The sequence below is a fragment of the Phaethon aethereus genome (genome assembly GCF_964289735.1).
Source record: "Phaethon aethereus genome assembly, chromosome: 16".
In the NCBI taxonomy this organism is placed as follows: domain Eukaryota; kingdom Metazoa; phylum Chordata; class Aves; order Phaethontiformes; family Phaethontidae; genus Phaethon; species Phaethon aethereus.
In genome coordinates, this window is record NC_138592.1 from 16,513,413 (window position 1) to 16,522,980 (window position 9,568).

Sequence of the window (9,568 nt, forward strand, 5' to 3'; positions counted from 1 at the left end):
AACAGCTCTGTTTTGGGCGGGGGGCTATTCCGGGCGACCTCCAAAGGACCCTTTCCAGCCTAAGCAAATGAGTTTGCCCTCACAGAGAGCTCTCAGTTAATGCTAGAAAGCACTTCTACTGCCTCTCGGTTTGACAACAAAGTCTGTGTGGAGGGAGCTGGGAAATGACGGGGATGCTGCTTGTGGATAGCAGTTGTTCAGAGGCCTCATTGCTGTTTCACCCTTTCCAAGGTTTTCCTGGCCAAAGTGAACACTGTCCTGCGGGAGCACCTCGATAAAGCGAATGAGGTTAATTCAGCCCTCAGAGAAGATGTTGGAGAACTGACGGCGCATTGGATGAGGGCCCGGCAGGAGCTGGAATTGAGGGAGAGTGAATGGCGCGCTGAACGTGAGGTAAGGAGCGGCTACGGGAGCGTCACGGGCGATGCCAGGGTGGAATGCGAGTGCATTTTATTTGTGGCCTAGAGGACTTGCTGTGGGAAGGTTGTGGCTCTGTTGAGGCTGTGTTGGTGTTGACGAGCAGAAGCCAGGGGTGTGAGATGGAGGAGTGTCAGCAAATTGTGGTGATGGAATGTGCCCACCTGCTGTGAGCGTACTGCTCGGTCTTGGAGGCAAATGCTTGCTGTTGCTGGGCACTGCAGGGCAGTCACAGAGGACCGCTCGTCTTTTTAATAGTCCTGGAGTGTCCGTCTAGAGCAGTGGAGACCAGAGAGGACTGTGTGCTTTGAGGTTCAGAGGAGCCAGCAGAAGAACAAGGCAGGCCTCCCTTACCTCCCGTAACAGCCTGTTGGCAGGAAATCTGACGCGGGTCTCGGAGGGGCTTGTTTTTGTCTTCCTCCACCACGACCGCTGGACACCTCGGCAAGGCGAGAGGAGGAATCGTGATCAGTTTGCTTTGCTGCCGTCCACTCCTGCAGGAGGAGCGTGGACGTTCCCTTCTTGGCAGTCAGGTGGCAGGTCTGCTGAGGATGCTTCTGTGGTGGCTCCTGAGCCCTTGATGCCCCTGTTGCAGTGGTTGCTAAAGGAGACCTGGGGATGGTGGCTGTAGTCTCTCCTGTGTAGAGAGACTTGTGCAGTGGCAGCGAAGGCTGACTTGGCATTTCTTTTTGTCTTTGCACGTTCAGCTTTATGACAGCTACTTAAGGGGTGAAGATGACCGTCTCCTCGGCCTGTGGCGCCAGGCGGTAACCTTCCGCCGTCATTTCCTGGCAACGAAGACTGCCACTGACCGGTGAGTAGAAGCTAAGGCTAGAACTCTTGCAGAAGAGCTGTAGCTTCCCTTCACACCTGCTTTTTGAGCCTCAATGTTAACGTTAGTTGCGGCTACAGCTCGGATTTCTCCTAAAGCATTAAGCGTGCTTTAGGCTATCTTCAGAACCGTTTTTGTTCGATGCTGGTTTTCAGCTAAAGCTGAGGGGCTCGGGCTAGAAGCAATGCAGGGGCCTTAAACAGGTGACTTGACTATGGTGATGTTTGGTGATTCACAGAGACACGGGCGAGTGTGGACACATTGGAAGAGACTCACCAGCGCTATGCATGCCGCAGGTAGAGCAGTCCCTTTTACAGAATGATGAAAATCTGCCTTAAATCTCACTGAGTTGCTTTTCCCGCTGCTCCCGTTGGAGAGGTCGTTCATGGATGTATTTTTTTCCTTCTCATTCCCAGCTTACATTTATTCTGGTCAGTTTGCATCCGCTTCTTCAGTGCAAGTCCCCGACTTGAGGCTGCTTTGCCCGTGACAGGGAAGAGGTCGGAAAAGGAAAAGGGGGTAAACCCGAGCCAAGCCCGAGCACCTTTGGTGCGGCAGTCCCTTGCGTCTCCTGCCGGTGGGCGAGGATGCCGGCTTGGCTTCACCGAAGCACGGAACAGTCGAGGTGGGAAGGGGCCTGTGGAGATGGCCTCTCAAAGCCCGGTCAGCAAGAGCGGGTGGTCCTCGGGCCTGTCCAAACGGGCCTCCAGGCGGGCCCGCCCCACCGCCCGGTGGACAGCAGCCGGGCGGCGTCTCGGCAACCCAGTGAGGTGACAATGTGGCGACGTGGCAACGCGATGATGGAACGATGCGCGATTGCGCTCTATAGCCGCTGGCTGGGGGACCGGCTGGGGCGGCCGCAGCTGGGTGCCTCTGGAGCGAGAGGTGCCAGCGCAGGGTCGCAGCTCCAGGAGAGCTCTTGGAAGAGGCCATGGAGCGCCGTGTCGCTGCTGGCGTCCGAAAGGCAGACGCAATGCCGAGCGCACCAGGGAAGGGGAGAGAGGTGAGCAGCGGGCCGCTGGAGGGGGCTGGGCCGGGGAGCCTGCGCCATGGGGGGGCTGCTCCGGGCCCTGGGGACATGCCCTGTCTTGCAAGGGCCGTGCAGGAGGCCTGTTGAGCTAGCGCCTGATTGTCTCTGTCTTCCTAGTGCGGGCACAGAAGACGGGACCCGGGAGAAGGAGCTGCTGGGCTGATGGACCCTAGGCTGCTGGACCTCCCCCTCGGGTTCAAGGTCCCCGTACCGCCCGGCTGCAAGCCTGTCTTCTGCAGGGCAAAGCTGGGGGAAAAGGTAAAGGCAGTAGAAAGGGGTAGAAAAGCTCTGCTCTTTGGCGGGGTCCCCGTCACGCAGAGAAGCCCTCGTGGCCACCTGCCGTACAGCGGCAGCTGCAGCCCTTGCGTCGGACAGGGCTGGGGAGCCGAGGGAAGCGCCTGGCTCCGTGGTGCCGAGAGGAAGGAGGACTTGCCCGTAGTTCCAGGCTGGCCAGAGGTGGATGGAGAAGAGTGTTGGAGTCACCTTTCCCTTTCCACAAGGGCGGCTTGTGGCACCTCCCATTTTGCAATCGGACTGAATTGCCCGAGGAAAAGACCCGGCTGTAGGCACCGCTTCAGCTTAGCTCCTTCCAGCTGCAGCGCCGGGCACAGCCCTCTCACGCCCGCAGTACGCAGCTCCTTGTATTGCTACAGCAACAGTAGACAGCCCCCAGACGGAGGATGGGGGCACAGGGCCGCTTCTCCGTTGGAGAGTCTCGGAAGTAGAGAGACCTTTCCTCTGGGTGGGAAGTAAGCCCGGGATTAGCCTGTACCTCGGAGGTTTGGAAATGCCGCCCTGTGCGAGGGAGGAGCTCGGGGGTGCGTTCATCTCTGCTGCGCTCTGCTGCCCCGTTCCTAGTCCGGAACATCCCTCTTACAGCTTCACCGGCCCTCGTGCTACTTTGACCTGGGAGATCCCTACTGTCGCCTAACGCGCACAGAGTACAACAGCCTGCATGACCCGCACCTGCGGGTGTACCACAAGCGCAAAGTCAACATCCGGAGGCTGAAGAGAGGGGGTTACGTCACCGCCGACGGCAAAGTAGGTTTGGACGTCGTCGGACTGGTAAAAAGGCTTCCCTCCGAGCGGGGTTCCCCGAGCGCAGAGGGCGGGTGTGCAGGGGAGCAGCTGCCCTCCGAACCGCTGGGTTCGGGCCGAGGGAAGGCAGTCTGCGTAGCTGGCTTGACAGCACTCGGGGCATTTCTGCCCTCGTCTCTCCGCAGGTGGTTTGCACTCTGAAGGAGTTCAATGAGTACAGGGAGTACCTGGCCAGGCTCAAGTTGGAGGCAGAGAGAAGGTCGAGGCGAGAAGAGGTAGGCAAAGCTCAGTGTTGGCGGGCAGCGGCCGGCGGCGCGCTGCCGAGGGCTGGGGCTTTACTTGCCGCATCTCGGGGAGGCGGTCGGCGCAGAAGAAGCGAGGGCTGTGCTGCTGGGCCGGGCGTTGTGGCGGGGCCAGGACCAGCCGGCTCGGAGCCGAGCTAGCGCAGGGTGCTGGGGCGGGCACGGGCAGGACGGTCACGTGAAGCACGGGGAGGCCGGAGGGAAGCCCTTCTCGTCTGCCCACGACGCGTGGCTGAAGCAGAGCGCTGGCCCGGACCCGCGTGAAGCCTCAGCGCGCAGGGGCGTGAGCGCTTGTCCAGGCAACAGCGAGCCACAACCTGCTGTCTCCTTTCAGGAAAGGCTTCGGGAAGAGCTGCCCAAATTAAAGGACGTCCCCAAGCCGCTGGTAGCGAGCAACACATCTTGCCTGGCAGAGTGGCTGCTGCGCCCTCGGAAGCCATCTTGCTCACCTCCGCCCAAGAGCAGAAAGGACTCCCTGAAATCGGGGCGATGCAGAAGAGTGAAAGCAGCCTGCGACGAGGGCCAAACCTGCTCCCAAGCTGAGCTGGGACAGGAAGGTGCCAAGCTGCCCCGGGGGGTCAGTAGCGATGCAGCCAGCGGGTTCCGAGCTGCCTCTGCACAACAACCTGCAGCAGGAGCCCAGAAGCTTGGAGAGGTGGCTGAGACTGTGGTGGAGGAGGTGTTTGAGAGGGTGAAGGCTCCTTGGGATCAGTGTGCCTGGGTTTTAAGGAGGGCTGCCCTGGCGATCAGAGGAACAATGAGCGGCGGCGCCGGAAGAGCAGAGCCGTCGGAGACTTCTCCTCCAGGTTGCTGTCAGGAGGTTGCCCTGCTGGCCAAAGAGCTTGCAGCGAGCGTGTTGGAGAGCTTGGGCAACCGTTTGGCGTCCAGCACACCCAAAGCGTCCGAGCCAGGGCCGGCAGCCAGGCGGAAGGAGCAGCCTGTTGCCAAAGGAGCCAGCCGAGTGGGCAAATGGGAGGAAGAGAAATCGGGGCAGGCGGAAATGGCAGCTTCCGACGGAGCATTTTCAGAGGCTTCCCTTGCCAGGCTCACCAGAGAAGTTGTTGACGGTGTTTGCTGCACCATGGAATCCTTTGTGGCTTCCCCGTTTAAACAACACTCTTGCTGCAGCGATTCCAAAATCCTGGAGCTTCCCAGGGGAAATGTCTCCAATAGGCAGCCGCAGCCACCCCAGACACCTTTCTCAAGGCAGGGTGGGGAAGAAGGACGAGGATTGCCCAGAGCGTCTGAACAGCGGAGCCTGGCAGCAAGCAAGGGAGCAAAGCTGCCTGTGTCGCAACCACTGGCAAACACAACCGCTGCCGATGACTTGCGACTGAGCCGCACGGCTGCCAGGGAGGGCATCCAAACTGCACGGACCCCCAAAGTTCATTTTGGAAGCCGTGTAGCAGAACCGCCAAGACCACGAGATGGAAAGGAGAGCTGTCCCGCTGAGAACGCCCTCCCCGCCACGGGCGCACGCGTTTCCAGACAGCCCGTCCCCCCAGCAGGTCCGAAGCCGCCTGCCCAGACAGGAGCACGGCGCAGATCGGTGCGCGTCACGCACTTGTCCGAGGCGAGCCCCAGCAGCCCGTATGAGAAGCGAGGGCGTTAGTTGGGAGGCTTGTGGACGACGTCCTGAGGAGGCGTGTGGCAAGAGAGGTGCAGAGCCCCTGGGCAGCTCCACCAGGCACCAAGGACAGACCTTACACCCTTGTGCTCGCAATAAAGTGTTCACTCGCAAGTGCTTGCTTGTGCCTACCTTCGTTCAAGCCAGGCCATACTGGGCCTGGGCGTTTTCCCTGCTATAACCTGTCTCATCCTCTTCCCCCCGACAGCCTCTCTCACGCTAAGGCCCAATTTGACAGGGAATCTTAACCAGGGAGGCGAGAAGTAGCCAGCATTTTTGCCTCGTTTAGCAAGCTTTGCTGCCGGGCTGGTGGAGGGACGGGTCCCGTTCTCGGAAGCCTGCTTTTCACATTGTGTGAAGGGTAATGTTGGTCTTTGCCTCGAGAGCCTTTTTCCAGGGCCCTTTCTCCTCCGACCGAGCTCCCCAAGCGGCTCTGCACGAATACTTCTCGCCGCTCCGGGGACGGCTCTGCCTCACGGCGTTTGGGTCTCGTCTGTCCGGAGCCCGGGGATGGGTATATTGCGGAGGCCCAGAATCATGCACGTGAGCAGGTTCAGGCAGGCGGTGCCAGGGCTCACCCCAAGGGAGCGGGGGGAGCAGCCCCCTCTCTACCGGGAACTCGCTACGCTGCGGTGCCGCAGGCTGGGCCCTTGACCCTGCAAGGTGCAGCATCTGCTGGGGAAGGGAGGCCTTCGGCCCCCCGCGGAGACAAGTCAAACCCTTGGCAGGAAGCAGAGCCTGGCCTGCCCCGCTTGCCCCCAAAGCCCGTTGTCCGTGACGCGCTCAGCACTGGCGGCTGGAGCTGGACCCTGGGTGGCAGCCCATGTGCCCGGTGCCGGCTACTGGCGCGGGGGCGAGTGCCTGCATCTTCCCCAGAGTGTGCGGGGGGAGGTGGGGTGGCTGGTGGGAGATTTGTCGTCTGCCAGCAAACGTCAGGCTGGACCAGCTGGCACAGAGGAGGCCCTGGGTGCGGGCTGGTGCCATCTGGGACAGTATTTGCATCCGCAAATGGCACCTGGAACGGTGTCTGCAGCCACACTGGCATCTGCATCTCTATTTGTGTCTGCAATTGTACATGCATCTGCAAGAGCACCTGTGGTTGTATGTGCATCTGCAGTGGTGTCATCTGCATCTGCAAGGGCGTCTGCAAAGCTGTCTTCAGTGGTGTCTCCCCCCAGCAAATGTTCTTCTTCTACTGCCTCTGCATCTGCAACGCCATCTCCAATGGTCTGTGCATCTGCAGCAGTATCTCCATCTGGAATGGCCTCTGCACCTGCGATGGTATCTGCACCTGTATGGGCATCTGCAATGGTCTGGGCATCTGCAGCGGCGTCTCCCTCTGCCATGCTGTCGGCATCTGCCATGCTGTCGGCATCTGCAGAGGTATCTCCATCCGCATTTCCATCCTGAATTTCATCTGCGTCTGCAACGGCCTCTGCAAAGATACCTTCCTCTGCAACGGTATCTGCATCAGCAACGCTGTCTCTATCTGCAAGGGCCTCTGCATGTCCCGTTTTGTCTCCATCTGCAGCGGCACATGCAGGGTATCTCAGCACAGGAAAGACACGGGCCTGTTGGAGCGGGGCCAGAGGAGGCCACAAACGTGCTCAGAGGGGTGGCACAGCTCTGCTGTGAGGACAGGCTGAGCAAGCTGGGGTGCTTCGGGCTGGAGCAGAGAAGGCTCCGGGGAGACCTTCTTGCAGCCTGCCAGGGCTTAAAGGGGGCTTCTGAGAAAGCTGGGGACAGACCTTTTAGCAGGGCCTGCAGCGGTAGGACAAGGGGTAACGGTTTTAAACGGAAAGAGGGGAAGATCTCGCCTCGATCGAAGGAAGACATTTTTGACAGTGAGGCTGGTGAAGCACTGGCCCAGCTTGCCCGGAGAGGTGGTAGGTGTTCCCATCTCTGGAAACATCCCAGGTCAGGTTGGACGGGGCTCTGAGCAACCTGATCTAGTTGAAGGTGTCCCTGCTCATGGCAGGGGGGTTGGACTAGATGGCCTCCAAAGGTCCCTTCCAGCCCAAACCATTCTATGAGTCTAGGAGTCTATGATCTGGAGGGGCACCTGCATCTCCAGTGGCACCTCCACCTGCAATCGCATCAGGAACTGCATGTGTTTCGGCAGGGGTGTCTGCGTCTGCCCGGGCATCTACACTGGCACCTTCATCTGCAACGGCCTCTCTAATGGTTCCAGTATCCGCGTCTGCAGTGGTATCTCTGTGGGTACCTGCGTGCCTCGTTGTGCCTGTGTCTGCATCAGTACGGGCACCTGTATGTGCATCTTCAGTCGCATTCGGACCACACCTGTTTACCGGCGCCTCCATCAGTAACGGTATCGCAAGCGGGGGCTGGAGTTGTAGGTGTAACGGAAAGTGTGCTTGTATCTGCAACTGCACGTGTAATCGTGTCTTTATCTGTAATGGTATCTGCAGTCGTATGCGTACTGGTTTGTGCGACTTTTCTTGCATGAATAATTTTGCGGGGTGTGGTGTCTGTGACGCTAATTGTGTCTGTGTTTATATATATTTTACGCCTGTGTCTGCAACTGAACGGGTGTATGGGCCTTTAGTTATAACGGTGCCGGTGTGTGCTGGGTTTGGCTGGCATAGAGTTAATTCTCTTCATGGGAGCTGTATGGTGCTCTACTTTGGATTTGTAATGACAACAGTATCGATCACACAGCTCTGCTTTAGTTACTTAGTTATGAGTAATGTAGTTAGCTATTTGCAAGAGCTCTTTGTGGTTCAAGAAGCCCTAACCATGGCATAAGAGCTCTTACAGGCGGGTGGAACTCAGTGCTGCACTCCATCAGAGGGGTGTAGTGCTTTTTCTTATATGTACTGGTAGTTGTGAGCTACAGAGGCGGGAGAGATACTGGTTCTAACCGCTGTGGGTGCTTTTCCTGCAGCTGGAATACACTTCGCACCCCGGGCCGCGGGCAAATGCTTGAATGCCCTTTCTCCACATTTCCAATATTGCCCAGGTAGTTGTGTCGATAGGGCAGTGTAACCTGCACATAAATCTTAATCATCTAAGATCTATTTCCTGTCACAGGCTTGGTCAGTGCTGCATCTGGTGTTTTAGGTAAGCCGGTGAGGCTTGGACCCAGATGAGGTGACTCAAACCAATCAGGATCCCATAGGACACCAACATTCTCTAACTGCCTTTACTTTGATTACGGCTGCCTACAGAGCACCAAGTTAATTAATCTGCCAGGAACCCACCACTTGCTCCTTCTGGCAGCCGCAATCATGGCTTCTTTGGCCAAGAAGGTCATACATATATCTGTGGGAATATATATTCGCACATCTTCATGGGAAACATCATCAGAATCCTTCACAGACAATTGAGACGACTGATGATCAAGCACAGCACCGATGTGAAGACTAAACCAGTCCTTGTCCCTCTCTGAAATGTTACAGTGCCAGAAACTTGTGGACGGTGTTAGAGAAACTGTAAAGCAAACCTCACACCAATGCTGGTGCAATTCTTGCCTACAACTTGGTCCGTACCCTTAGGAACATTGTGGGGCACAGTGTGCTCTCAACTGGAAGAGCTGGACTCCTTAATCAGCAGCTACGACCAAGCTGTTGCGTACCAGAACCACGGGACTATCGCTGTCAAAGACGACACTGGCCGGGTTGTCAGCATCGCAACAGAAATTGAACTGCTGGACATCACTGGTGTGATCTTCTGTCCGACTCTGCTGACTTTGGGCGATGGTGGAGACCAGACTGCCAAGCTGGAAGGTACAAAACATCAGCCGGTCCCAAACGCCTTGGGAGCGGATCCAACAGCAGCCGGACTGCTGAGGCTGTGGCGCTTCCCAGAGAGATGCGGGGGACGCCCGCAGCGTGGCGGAGCAGGGAGGAGGAGCACCCTGGCCAGGGAACTAGCCCTTTTTCTTGATTAGCTCGCAAGCGCAGAAATTAAGCGTTACTTAAGTAAGTGTAAGCTCTGCAGCCTCAGGGCTTGAGTGGCGGATAAGGGAATCCACGTAACAGCCTGGTCTGGGCAAAGGGAACTGAGCCCCGCTTGCCGTGTGTGTTTGTTGTCTTTCTTCACGAGCTGCTGACAGCGAGCTTCAGTCACAGAGCAGGCTGTCCTGGCAGTGGGTTTGCAGTTCTGTCTGCCACAGCGTGTTTTCTCTTTTCTGCTTGCAGCCCGTCCCGTTCGTGCTGCAACCGGGGAGACGAAGCGCCAGCGACGCCACCCGCGGAGCTCTGGGTTTCGCACCAGACGGGGCCTCCTGCTCCAGCGCAGCCAAGGGCTGAAGCTTGAGCTTTCAGCCGAAAGCTGCCGCTGCTCCGCGGGCTGCCCTGGCC